Below are 15,434 nucleotides of genomic sequence, written 5' to 3'. Positions count from 1 at the left end.
GGAGCTGAGAATGAACATGAATATGCATAAAGTATATAAGCATGTGCCATGGGTGTGGCTCTATCACCCAAGACATGGATAGGTGTCATAATGACTGAAATCCAAAGAATACATTAGAGTAAGAATGAATTGATATCTCATCATAACTCTTATTAACATGCATCATCATCTAAATCATAAAACTTGATTTGTTTCTTCAACCTTTCATCTACCCCTTAGATGAAAGCTGACATTATAAGCCTATGGGCCTATTCCGTATCCTTAAGTCCGAGCCATAATTTCTTTGCTCTAACGGTCTACACTTGAATATTTAACTTATCCGGATAAACTATATTTAGAAAATACTAACTTCATTCTCGGACACTCCTTTCATATATATCACCCTTAACTTTCTCTAGCTTTAATAATCGTTGTCATATACTTACATTCTCTCTGCAATTATACCTGTCTCTCTAAACACATATCTACCATTTCTTCCTAGTTTACTAATATCACACCTCTAAGTTTATATTTTTTCCTAAACCAAGAGAATCCAAATTATATCAACAGACTCAACATCATGTATCCATAACCCCTTGACTTAACGTTAAGAACACCATATACTATATAACTAGCCTTTCTCACACTTAGAAACTCAAGGGTACCACCTAAGTACACACGACACTTAGTAATTATAGAAAATAATACAACCACATACTACCTTGAGTACAGTTCTACATAATACTTATCTCATTGTACTTAATTGCAAAAGAATGAACTTAAATTCTTGCATACACTATTTCAAGCCTAGTAGCTCAACTCCATATAAATAGAATCACTATTCCACGCAATCATTAATTTTTACTTGATGATCATCCACTGCTCAAACCTATTGTATAGTACTTAGACATGATTAATAACACTACTTCACATACTATTCTTGCTTGGTAGCTACGTTAAAAAAATAACATCAAGAAATACTAGTACACTAAAATCTCATAATAACAATAATGGATCATAATATTATGGTCTATATTATTATAGTACCTTAGCATAGCCTTGTAACGCCCCAAGAGTACACCAAGGGCGCCACACAGCACTTACAGTCCTGATGGACCACAAGCTAACCAATGAGCTGGTACCTACTGTGAGCACTGAGTAAAACTGATAACAAAACGTCATGTGCGGAATTTAACCATGGAGTTCCATAAGATTTTAAGTAATAAATCTGATAAAATCTGTAAACAAAACTGATAATACTGATAAAATATCTGATAATGACAACTGAAATTTGAGAACTGACTAACTGTTTGAAATATCCAATAGCATCTAAAATGATTGAATGAAAGTTGATGGGATAGGCCCCAACTAACTGCTGAACTGAAAGCATGAAAATAAATATAGTCAGTCCTCGAAATATGAGGACTTACCACTGCTACGGCTGATAATCTGGAGGGTCTATGCGCGATTTGGGAAATGAGCGTCTGAACTTATGATATGATACATCATGGCATAAGAAAAGAGTATGCGATCAGTACTTTGAATATACCGGTATGCTAAATGAGGTAGGATGATATGCATGGTTTCATGTGAATAACTAATAACTGACTGAATATATATAGCATGACATACTGAATAGAATACATAGAAATTATAAGTGTTGAATATGCATGACCAAGAATAAAGAACGTTATGAATATAATCTGAAATACTCAATATTGATAACTGAATAACTAATATCTGTATGCTATGGTCAAGCCAATCTGAAACTAAATCACCGAACCAATAACTGCACTGTGACTGTGGGAGCTATCATCTAATCAACATACCCCAATGAGCAATTTTTAGGGTCCAACCTGTAACCCCAGTTGGAAGGGTATCAGTACCGTGCCACGGGTACTAAGACTGACTGTGTGGATCCACTTAAGTATTGTCCCAAAGGACTAAGGGTAACCTTCGTTTGGAAGGGCCCTAATGAGATCAACCCTCAACTGGCAGGTTAACATCTCAACCTATGCTGGCTACATATTTCTGGAATGCAGGGTATGCTACAAAAGGTCGCACCCTCAACGGTAGGTGAGCCCCCATCTCTGGGTTCGCTCGGTGCTAATTCCTACTCCCAATTGAACTAACTCAGAATACTGAACCATTCTGAGATATCTGATTATGATAACTGACTAAACTGATAATGCTCATAACACATTCTGAAACTATTCTAAAGATATTGAGACTAACTAAACAACTATGATTTCAGGTATTCATAACCTCCAGGACTCGATAGCAGTAATAATAAAATAGTACTAAACTTTAGGTATATAATATGAAAGCATTTATTCAAAATTCACTCTTGTAGGAATTTCAGCAAACACTTGGTGTTCATAGTTTAAGCTAATCATAGGAATAGTATAAAACCTGGAGTAATTGCATGATTTCCACATCAATAACACTTAATCATGATTTAGATCAGTGAATAACCAACTTAAAACATGTGGGTACTTGGAGTCCATGGGTGAAAAGGACCCATGAATGAACACTTAACATACTTGGCTTGATGAATTCATGAGAATTAATGGTGAATGCTTTAGATTTAATCTTGAATTTTGAAGGCTAGGGTGTTTTTTCTTGGAAGAAGGATACTTTAATTTGAGTAATTTTGAAATAATGAACAAATAATGCTCTATTGGGACTTAAATCCCGTGTTTGGACGGATTTAGGGCTATGAAAAAAAGACCAAACAGTCCTTGGAATTTAAATCATGAAAACTAAAAATCCCAATTTTGACACCTAGCGCGATGTGGTGCAATCACATCGGGCCACTGGAAAGATGACCATTGTGAACTGGAACCTTGGTGCGATGCGACACCATCGCGGTGCCTCACTGGAAAATAACAATAGCAAATGACCCTTTGGCACGACGGGGTGCTAATCGCGGTGACACACTAGAAAAAGACAAACGCAAAATAGCACATCACCGCGATGTAGTTCTCATCATGATGGAACTCTAGAAAATGACAAACGTGAATTTGGCCATCACTGCGAAGCGGCCTTATCACGTTGGGCTACTGTTTCACACTAAAATGCCATAACTTCTCACCTGAGTATCGGATTTGGATGAAATTGGTATTCTTGGAAAGCTAATTCAATTTCCTACAACTTGGTGGCTCTTGATATGGAAATTTTCTGAGTAGAGAAAAAGATATGCTCGTTTGAAGTTGACTAAAGCAATATTCTTATTGATATTTCAATCGGCAATGATTATTTTGATTCGTCTAATAGCTGGGAGTTATTTAGGGCCTTAATATACCTCAAACTAACTCATAAAACTACCAAAGAGCTATAATGTACTATGCATGATCTCGAAACATGACGCTAACATTGGTTTGGATTTTTGGGGTATTACAATATCTCCTTCTTGGGATCATTCATCCTCAAATGAGACTGGTTAAGCTAAAAACACCGAGGAACTGAGATTATATGCTATATATACATGATGAAAACTTGATTACATGATTGATACTAAATATGACACATGATTGAACTAGTTTTGTGAATGTATTACTGACATGAGAATGATATGCAACCAAAAATGAGAAAAGAAAAGAGGAATTCTAAGAAGATTGTTACCTTAGGCTGAATCTGAGTTTGTGGAGAAAATATGACGGTACTTGATCCGCATATCTGCTTCTGCTTCCCAAGTGTCTCCCTTAATAGACTGATTCTGCAAAAAAACTTGGACTAGGAGAACTTCTTTGTTCCTTAGTCTGCGAATTTGTTGATCAAGGATCTCAACTGGAATTTCTTCATAGGAAAGACTATTCTGAACATCTACGTTTTCTATAGGAACAACTACAGCTGGATCACTAATACACCTCTTCAACAAAGAGATATGAATTACTAGGTGTACTGATGTTAAGTTTGCACGCAACTCAAGCTCATAAGCCACCTTTCAAAAATGACTCAAAATCCTATAAGGGCCAATATATTGAGGACTAAGCTTTCCCTTCTTACCAAACCTCTTCACTCCCTTCATGGGAGAGATCTTCAGATATACGAAATCACCAATATCAAACTCAAGATCTTTCCTTCTCACATCTGCATATTATTTCTGTTGGCTCTGGGATACCTTAAGCCTCTCCCTGATCAACTGAACTTTCTCTAAGGCATTAAACACCAAGTCAGGCCCTACTAGTGCGGTTTCTCCTACCTCAAACCAACCGATTAGAGATCTATATCTTCTTCTATATAGAGCCTCAAATGGAGCCATCTAAATACTAGAATGATAGCTATTATTATACGTGAATTCAATCAAAGGCAAGTGATCATCCCAAATGCCCTTAAAGTCGACTACACACACTCTCAACATATCCTCAAGGGATGAATGGTCCTTTTTACCTGACCATCTGTCTGAGGGTGAAAGGTTATACTGAGGTAAACTTGGGTACCAAGAATTTTCTGAAAAGCTTTCCAAATAATAGTTAACGAAACACCGTGCAACCTAACTAACTCTCTGAGATAGATCTTGTCATAGTCCTCGACTGAATAAGAAGTATGATCTGACAAGAAATGGGTTGATTTGGTCATCCTATCCATAATAACCCAAATCAAATCATGTTACTGACGAGTACGAGGCAAACCTGTCATAAAATCCATGTTTACTTCCTCCCACTTCCAAGTAGAAATACTGAACTCCTACATAGACCCACTTGGCTTCTGATGCTCAATCTTAACCTGCTGATAATTAGAGTACTTAGCTACAAACTCTGCGATATCCCTTTTCATCCCAATCCACCAATAGATTTCCTGCAGATCACGGTACATCTCTGTGGCCCCTGGATTAATAGAGTAATGCGTACCATGAGCTTCTTCCTAAATTTGTTTTCTTAACTCATCAATACACGACACACTACCCTCAGCTGAATCAACCAAACGAACACCTAATCTGGAAAGCTGATGAATTTCTCTAACTAACTTCTTCTTATCACCCTTAACATGAGCAACACTACCCATAGATAATCTACTTAGGGCATCTTCCACTATATTAGCCTTGCTCGGGTGATACAAAATACTCATATCATAATCTTTCAACAATTCTAACCATCTCCTGTAAAGTAAATTCAAATCCTTCTGCAAAAATACATACTGCAAGATTTTGTGATCTGTGAACATATCAACATGCACCCCATATAAGTAGTGCCTCCAAATCTTTAAGGCAAACACAATAACTGCTAACTCAAGATCATAGGTATGATAATTCTTTTCATGGGGCTTAAGCTATCTAGAGGAATAGGCCACAACCTTACCCCTCTACATCAAAACATATCCTAACCCAACTATTGAAGTATCATAGTACACAAGAAACCCATCTGAACTATCTGGCAATATCAAAACTATAGCTGTAGTGAGTCGGGTCTTCAACTCCTGAAAACTCTTCTTACAAGAATATGACCACTGAAACTTAAATTTCTTCTGAGTCAATCTAGACATGGGGGATGCAATAGACGAAAATCCTTCAATAAACCATCAATAATAGCTATCCAAACCCAAGAAACTCTTGATATCTGATGGAGAGATAGGTCTGGGCTAGTTTCTCACCGCCTCGATCTTTTGAGGATCGACTCTAATGCAATCACTGAAATAATATGGCCAAGGAAAGCTACTGATCTTAGCCAAAATTTGCACTTACTGAATTTAGCGAATAATTAATGGGCTCTAAGAGTCTGTAATTCTATTCTGAGGTGATTTGCATGATCATTTTTGTTATGAAAGTAGACAAGGATGTCATCAATGAATACTATGATGAACATATCCAAGTACTGCTTGAACACTCAGTTCATCAAGTCCATGAAAGTTATCGGGCATTCGTAAGACCAAAGGACATGAATAGAAACTCGAGGTGACCATACCGAGTTCTGAAAGCTATTTTTGGAATGTCACATTCTCTGACTCTGAGCTGATGATAGCCGGATCTGAGGTCTATCTTAGAAAAATAACTGGCACCCTAAAGTTGGTTGAACAAGTCATCAATACTGGAAAGTAGGTATTTGTTTTTTATTGTGACTTTGTTCAACTGACGGTAGTCAATACATATTCAAAGAGAACCATCTTTATTATGCATGAATAGGACTGGTATGCCCCACGGAGAAACACTGGTCCTAATGAATCCCTTAGGAGATCTTTAGACTGTTTTTTCAACTCTTTGAGTTTGGCTGGAGCCATTCTATATGGTGGAATAGAGATAGGTTGAGCATCTGGAAGAAGGTCTATTCTGAAGTCAATTTCCCTTTAGCTAGAAACTCCAGGAAGATCTTTAGGGAAGATATCTGGAAATTCCCTTACTACTGAAACTGACTCAAGGTTAGGAATCTTAAAATTAGAGTCTTTGACTCGGACAAGATGATAAATACACCCCTTGGATATCATTTTCCTTGCCTTAAGGTACGAAATAAGCTGACCCCTAAGAGCTATAATACTACCCCTCCATTAAAGGAATGGTTCGTTTCGAAACTGAAAATGAACTACTCTGTTTCTACAATCAACTGAATCATAACATGAGTAGAGCCAATCTATGCTGAGAATAACGTCAAAATCAGTCATCCTAACTCTACGAGATCCATTGAAGTAACTTTCTGAGATATTGTGATTAGACAGTTCCTGTATACCTTCCTGGCTACAATAGAGACACCTACTGGGGTAGACACTAAAAAAGGCTCTTCTAGAATTTTGAGACTGACTTCGAAGTTGATGGGTATATAAGGGGCTACAAAATAAAGAGAAGTTCCAGCATCTAATAAAGCATAAATATGTAAATGAAAGACCTGTAACATACCAGTAACCACATCAGGAGAATTTTTCTAATCCTGTCGGGACTAAAGGGCATACAATCTGTTTAAACGCTGACCACTAGTAGCACTGGAAGAGGCACCCTGTTGAGTCGGGCGGCCGACTGGACTGACCCTACTGACCACTCTTTGGACAATCCTTAATTTGGTAGCCTGTCTTGCCATACCCAAAACATACATCACTACCGACTCTACAAATACCCTGGTGGTTTCTACCATATTCTGACAAAGAGAATTCGTACGACCATTGTTAACACTGCTTTGGGACTTAGATCCTGACGCTCTATCCCTATTATTATTTCTGACTTTGGGAACTAGGCACTAGTTGAAGATGGGGCTGGTACTGAAGATTTTTTATGAACTGAAGACGATTACCACCTTCTGACTTTGGTTGAGTAAAATTAAAGCTACCTGTTCTAGCCCTCTTATTCTCTCTTTCCTTCTTCTAATTCTTCTATTCCTCAATCTGTTGAGCATGGACTATAAGCCTAGACAAATCCATCTCTTTAATCAGCATTGCGGTCCTCTATTCCTTGACCACACTATTAGATACTCTAGATACAAAATTACTCATCTTAGACCTACTATCAGCTACCACATGAGGAGCATACGTAGATAACTAAGTAAACTTGCGGTGATACTCATTCATACTCACGTTGCCTTGCCTCAAATTAATAAACTCTAAACACCTTAGCTTCTCTCAACTCCAACAAAAAGAACCTATCTAAGAAGGCAGTAGCAAACTTTTCTCATTCTATAGGCCCTATATCTACGCCTCTATCTATCTTTCACTACTTAAACTATGTATGAGCCGCATCTTGCAACTGGTAAGTAGCTAATTAAGCACTCTCGCTAGAAGTTACCCCCATAGTATTTGTTACCTTCTAGACCATGTCTAAGAATTCCTATGAATCCTCTTCAAATTTGGATCCTGAAAACAGAGGATTCGTTCGAGTAAAGTCCCGAATCCTAGTTGTGGCAGTATTGGACACTGGGTTGGCCAGAACAACGGTTGGCTGAGCATTTTGAGCTGCTACAAAGTGAGCTAGAGTAGTGAATGCAACTCTGAACTCTGCATGAGAAACATGCTTATTTAGGGGAACTTCCTAAATGGGCGGAGGTGATGGCTGGTTTATATTTCTTCTTTCGTTTGTCTTTTTGGGAGTCATGTTCTATAAATGGAAGGAAGAATAAATTAGAAAGGGAGTTTAACATGAGCTTATTCTCAGTCGCATAACATAAATACTAAAAGAAGGAAAACTTTTCCTAAAATGCCTTTTAGCCTCTTGTCCATAAGTGTGGCGCGCTTCACACCCATGCACAAAACTCTACTTGACTTGACTTTTAGACTTTCTAGGACACTTTAAAACCTGGTTCTAATACCAAGTTTGTAATGCCCCAAGAGTACACCCTGGCCACCACACGATGCTTACAGTCCCGAGAGACCACAAGCTAACCCATGAGCTGGTACCTGCTGTGAGCACTGAGTAAAACTGATAACAAAGGGTCATATACGAAATTTAATCAAGGAATGCCATAAGGTTTTAAGTAATAAATCTGTAAACAAAACTAATAATACTGATAAAATATCTAACAATGACAACTGAAATTTGAGAATTGACTAATTGTCTGAAATATCTGAAAGCCTCTAAGCCAACAGAATGAAAGTTGATGGGATAGGACCCTACTAACTCCGACTAAATACTGAACTAAAAGCATGAAAATAAATATAGTCTATCCTCAAAATATGAGGAGTCACCACTGCTTCGACTGGTAATCTGGAAGGTCTATGCGTGATCTGAGAACTGAGCATCTAAATCTATGATATGATACATTATAATGCAAGAAAAGAGTATGCGATCAGTATCTTAAATATACTGATATGCATGATTTAATGGCCATGATTAATAACTGACTGAATATATATAGCATGACATACTGAATAGAATACATAGAAATTGTAAGTGCTGAAGATGGATGATAAAGAAAAAAGAATATTCTAAATATAATCTAAAATATGAAATACTAAATACAGATAACTGATATCTGTATGCTACGGTCAAATCAATGTAAAATTAAATCACAGAACTGATGACTGAACTAAGACTATGGGAACTATCATCTAACCGATATGCCCCAATGAGCAATTTTTAGGATCCAACCTGCAACCCCAGTTGGAAGGGTGTCAGTCTTGTGCCATGGGTACTAACGCTGGCTGTGTGGATCCACTAAAGTGTTGTTTTGAAGGACTAAGGTTTACCCTCGTCTGGCAGGCCCCTAATGAGATCAACCCTCAACTGGCAGGTTAACATCTCAACCTACGCTGGCTACGTAGTTCTAAAATATAGGGACTTCTACTAAAGGTAGCACTCTCAAATAGCAGGTGAGCCCCCATCCCTGGGTTTTCTCGGTTCTAAATCCTACTCCCAACTGAATTGACTTAAAATACTGAACCGTTCTGAGATTATCTGGTTATGATAATTGATTGAACTGATAATGCTCATAACACATTCTGAAACTATTCTGAAGATATTGAGGCTAACTAAACAACTATGGTTTTGGGTATTCATAACCCCCAGGACTCGATAACAGTAATAGTAAAATAGTACTAAACTTTGGGGACATAATATGAAGGCATTAATTCAAAATTCACTCTTGTAGGCATTTCATCAAACACTTGGTGTTCATAGTTTAAGCTAGTCATGAGAATAGTATAAAACCTAGAGTAATACCATGATTTCAACATCAATAAAACTTAATCATGATTTAGATCAGTGAATAACAAAATTAAAACATGTGGGGTTTGATAAACAACAATAATTTCATGTAAGCATGGAATAAAGTCAAGATTCATAGTTAAAATCACAATTTAAAATCATGGTAACTTGTAAAGATCACAACTTTAAATTTAAGTTTGGATACTTAGACTCCATGGGTGAAAGGGACCCATGAATGAACACTTAACATACCTGGGTTGATGCATTCATGAGAATTGATGGTGAATTATTGAGATTTGTTCTTGAATTTTGAAGGCTAGAGTTTTTGTTCTTAGAAGAAGGATACTTTAATTTGAGTAATTTGTGAAATAATGAGCAAATAACTCTCTATTGGGGCTTAAATCCCATGTTTGGACGGATTTGGGGCTATGAAAAAACACCAAACAGTCTCTGAAATTTAAATCGCGAAAACTGAAAATCCTGATTTTGACGCTCGGTGCGACACGGTCCAATTGCGTTGGGCCACTGGAAATTTGACCAATGCAAACTGGAACCTTGGCGCAATGTGGCTCCATCGCGGTGCCTCATTGGAAAATGACAATTGTGAAATGACCCCTTGGGGCGATGCGGTGCCAATCACAGTGACACATTGGAAAAGGAAGAACGCAAACTAGCACATCATCGTGATGCGGTGCTTATCATGATGACACATTAAAAAATGACAAATGTGAATTTGGCCATCACCACGATGCAGCCTTATCGTATTGGGCTACTATTTCACACAAAAAATGCCATAACTTCTCACCCGAGTATCGAATTTGGGCGAAATTGGTATCGTTAGAAAGCTAATTCAATTTCCTATAACTTGATAGGTCTTGATATGGAAAATTATGAGTAGATAAAAAGATATGCTCATTTGAAGCTGACTAAAGCAACATTCTTATCGAAATTTTAATCGGTAAGGATTATTTTGATTCGTCTAATAGCTAGGAGTTATTTGGGGCCTTAATATACCTCAAACTAACTCATAAAACTAATAGAGAGCTATAATGTACTATGCATGAGATTGAAATAGGACGCTAATATTGGTTTGGATTTTTGGGGTATTACAATCCTCCTTTCACACACAACTTCTACTTATCCATCCACATGTCTAAATTATATTCCTAGCTCTACAAGCATATACCAATTTCCTTTTCACAACCACAAGGGAAAGCCTAGATTGTCAATCTTAAACACCAAATACATTAATGAGATATTCTTTTCTAACATAATGAAATACCATCAAGAACTCCTTTCCTACTTCAAGCCTACTCTATGTCAAATGACCACTTCTATACCTTCCACCAAAAAATCTAAACTACACTCACTATTCTTTAGTTAAAACCCAAAGATATATCACCTTATTCCTAACTAAATAGTATATAGATCCATCAATATAGTATTAACCAATTTTTATCCCCACCTTTTGCTGTCACTACACTTCTAAATCCATACTTTCAAGTCTAAGGTTGCTCTACTACTTATGAATCCTAACACTATAAGTTACACTATCCCTCGAGTGAAAACTTTATTAAATAGTATAGGCATATACTCCCTCATCTTATGAATGCTATGTATAATGAAGGGTTAAGGAGAAATCTGTATACATGTTATATTATGTCTTAATCATACAGCTCATATGGATGAGGGCATAATTTGTTGAACTACAGGACTTTAAATACACTAATGGGCTCCTTTCAAGCCCTTTGTAAAACTTTTGAAGTTATTGATAGTTAATCTAAATGCATCATCTCAGAAGGAATTAGAATTTACTACTTACATTAATGCAAGAATAAGTCATAGATGAAGGATTTTGGAGTAACACACGAATCAACAAAAGTTTCTAAGAGGTCAACTTTACTGCACAATCTAGAGTATAAAATAAAGTAAACATTTCTTAAATGCCCAATATCTTCTCGAAGAAAAGTATAAAGTTCATTGTACCACGCCGCAAGACTCTACTAGATACAGCTTCATAGACATCCTAGGACACTTGAACTCTATGGTCTTATATCAATTTTGTAACATCCCAAGACTACCCTCTAGATCTCACGTAGTGCTTAGAACTACAAGTGATCCCAAGCTAACCTATGATACTGGCATAATTCATGAGCAATTGAATAAGATACATAAAATTGGAAATAATAAGAAGAAGAGATGTCATTAGCTGAACATGTTCAAAATATTACTATTTAAAATATTTACGACACTGGTTATACAAAAGAAAATAGAAACTGAATACATAAACTCTGGCTGGTTATCTATGAAGCCTTTACTAATACTGACTATAGATAGATGTTACATGACCCCCCAGCCATCCCTAATCAATATGACTAAATAAAAAAACAAAATACTATATCTACAACTGAATTAAGTCCTCGAATAAAGAGAACTCATCACCTGCTAGCTGGGAGCTTCGAATTGCCTATCTATGATGTTGTGGGCTACAACTGGTACCTACATTATAAAGCAATATAGACACACAATCATATACGTGGTTAGTACTTCTGGAATATACTGAGTATATAGTGGTGAATGCAATAAGTAAGACTAAATCAATGCATAATCTTATAAAATTCATGCTCAGTGTAAATAGACTTACCATGATCATGAATAAATCTAAAAACTAAAATAACATAAACATAAATCTTAAAACAATATCTGAATAAGGCATGCGAGTCATTACACTTAGTTTCTAAAATTGTCTTTTCTGTGGGAGGTTCTTATAACCAACATAAACTATGTGAGCTAGCATGGAACCCAATGTCTAACCCACGTTGAGGAGGGTTGTCTTGACCTTTCCATTGGAATAGAACCTTACTAGGGTGATCACCTATATATGTCCATTTGGACAAGCTGAATAATATATGACATGTCCTTAGTACAAGCTACATACCTATTTGGACAAGCTATAAATACCTATGGTGACATATAGTTTCTGAAAAATAGATTGTGCTAAACCCACATTCCCCGCTTAGTGCTAAATACTACTTTAATATATATATATATATATATATATGCTCATACTTATGAAATTCACCTAAAATATCATGTGATTTTATAAAACTGAAAACCAACTATGGTTTCTTGCTTAAATCACTCATAAAGAAACTTGTGAATTTCTTGTCTTATCTAAGATCATAAGATCAAAACCAAAATCTGAAGCATACTGTAATAATCTAAAAACTAATTAGTAAATCTGAACTTCTTGTAAACTAAGAAAATCATGCTCAAATCATACATACTCTTATTTGTAAACCGACTGAATCATGCTGAAAATTATGTGCATTTATCAACTCATGGAACTCATGTCAAAATATCAAAACCCATCTCATAATATCAACCATGTGAGTAAGAACATGAGTAGGTATAACTTATTGTACTAAATGAACTTTAAATCGTAGGAAAACATCATAATTTCAAAAGCATGAAAAATGAGTATGAACCCTAGCTATCAATTCTTTAAAAATCATGTAAAAACTCAACTTTTGGGCACAAAGATGAAAGGTTATCCTTGTTTGAATTCCACATACCTGGACTTAGTGAATTTCTTGAGGGAAACTCAAATTGGGACCTTACAAGCTTGAATTTTGGTGAAAATATTTTCTTTGTGTTCTTGAGAGTTTTTGGGAGAAGAGGGATCAGATAATTAGAGCTATAAGGTTAGAAATTGCACTTAATATGATTGAGAAGTCGTTTAATAGGTAAAGGATCAAAAAACCCTTGACCCCAAACGAAATAAGCAAAACCGGCATTTCTTCCCCATTGGGCATGACACGCTCACTCCAAGGGCGTGGAACACCCTTATTGCAACATGTCCAGAGCGTGGCACACTCTTATCGTGGACCCTCATTGGTTTGGGATTCCAAAATGATCCCAAACGCGTTCCAAAAATTCAGAGACACTTCATATGGTCTCGTTATATTCTCTTATAATAATTCAACTTAAAAATCACTGCTAAATGCGAAGGAGGTATCAAAATAAAATTGTGGAAATTTTGGGGTCTAACATTACCTGTACGTTAACTTATCTATGATTCAAGTAAGTTTAATTTGATATAATAGCACATGATCTCTGCACAATATGTGATACATGTCATTATCAGAAGAAGGTTTGGTGGGATTGATACTTTGCATCTATCATCCACATATGATCTTCTTTTCATTTGGTTTAAATAATAAGGAATTGAATTTTTTTAGATAAATCTCTGCACATGTACCAGATAGGGGCAGTTGGCCTCAACTTTTTGATACAGTGGTGGAGACCTTTTCCATAATTAAAAGCAGCTGATTTAAAAATAAAGAAAAATGCGTAAGAAAGAGAGCGTTCATGTCTTGTCCAAAATGGTCTGTTCTCTACAACATATAAACTGTTCAAAATTTGTGATCTTTTTCTATATTTGGAAGGTTGAAAAACCAATTTGAAGATACACTAACCAGAGTCCAAGTTTCTCCTTAATTTTCTCCAAACAATCAGTTCTCTAGTTATAGCAAAGAGAATATTAAATGTGTTGAACTTGAAAACAACATACAGTGATTATTATGTTTAAAATTTAAACTCTCCTATGAAGATCACTAAATAAATTATCCTTTCATCTTTTTTCGTATTTTTGTATGTCCAACTGAGGTTAGTTCTCACTTGATTGAAGTACCATTTGTCTTGTGGGACAATTCCCTTTTCATTATGCCCATACCACATATAATGCTGTCATTGCAGATTTGGTACGTATTCAATTTAAAGAGTTGATGCATGATATTGAACCAGTCCTCCAGAAAGTTGGATTCATGATATCCTATAATTCCTCCTAAATGCAGCTAGTGATGCACAATGCTATTTCTATAGTGTATTCTTGCAGCTAGCCAGCTAGTATTCGGAATTTAAATCTAGAGTCCATTTATTTCAAAATCCCATTATTTATCCAGATGAATAAATAGAGATAGAGAAAAGAAGGGGACCCCTAAGTTGAGCATAGCATCCAAGTCATAGGTTTCAGCTCACCATTAGCTATCCTTTTTGTGGAAGATCTGAAAAGAGGATCATCAAAAGTAGAGTAGAAAAAATAGTATATTTCCTGTGGTCGTAGGTACTTGCTAGGCGGTTCACATAAATTTGTCAAGTTATGGGAAAGTTTATTCTTTTCTAGAATTCTTTATACTACTTGGGTCTTGGGAAACTTGCATATATTGGAGGCATGCATCAAAAGAGAGTTTTAACTTAGATTGAGTTGACTACACATGTTACAGACTTACAGTAAATAAAAAGCATTCTACAATTGTTATTGGATATTAGTACGCAAGTAGTCAAATACTTTTCATGCCTGCTCCATTTGAAAATGACTTTTACATACTGCAACTAATTTTGTTGTTTAAGTTAGATTATTGATTTTTTTTATAAGTATAACGTTCATGATTTTTATCCCGTGTGGACCACATTATGTATTGACAGGGTTTAACAGTTGTAAACATATCATATACGACATTTCCATAAATACTTTCCCTATGGTTAAGTTAGTTGATTGTTACAGCCGATTTCTTCTGGGAAAGTTGAAACCTGAGCTGTCTAAGGTTTTGCGCAGCAGAAAAAGATTAAGATAAGTGAAAATCATAACTTAGTTTTTCTCCTGCTTTGCAGTGTATCGAGCAAGGCACATCACATGTTTCTTGGAGTAATAGTGTGGACATAGCCAAAGATTAGATCATCGCCAGTTGTGTCTTGATGATCAAGGTACTTAGCAGACTATTAAGTCCATCTACTACCATTGCAGATATATAAAGCTCTGCCTTGTATGAGCTAGGGGTGCTTATCGAGCGCCTTGGTCGAATATTTGTATTTAACAATTCGCTTTATTAGTTATTCT

Source organism: Capsicum annuum, chromosome 3 (genome assembly GCF_002878395.1).
Source record: "Capsicum annuum cultivar UCD-10X-F1 chromosome 3, UCD10Xv1.1, whole genome shotgun sequence".
In the NCBI taxonomy this organism is placed as follows: Eukaryota; Viridiplantae; Streptophyta; class Magnoliopsida; order Solanales; family Solanaceae; genus Capsicum; species Capsicum annuum.
Note: the sequence above shows the minus strand (reverse complement) of the source record.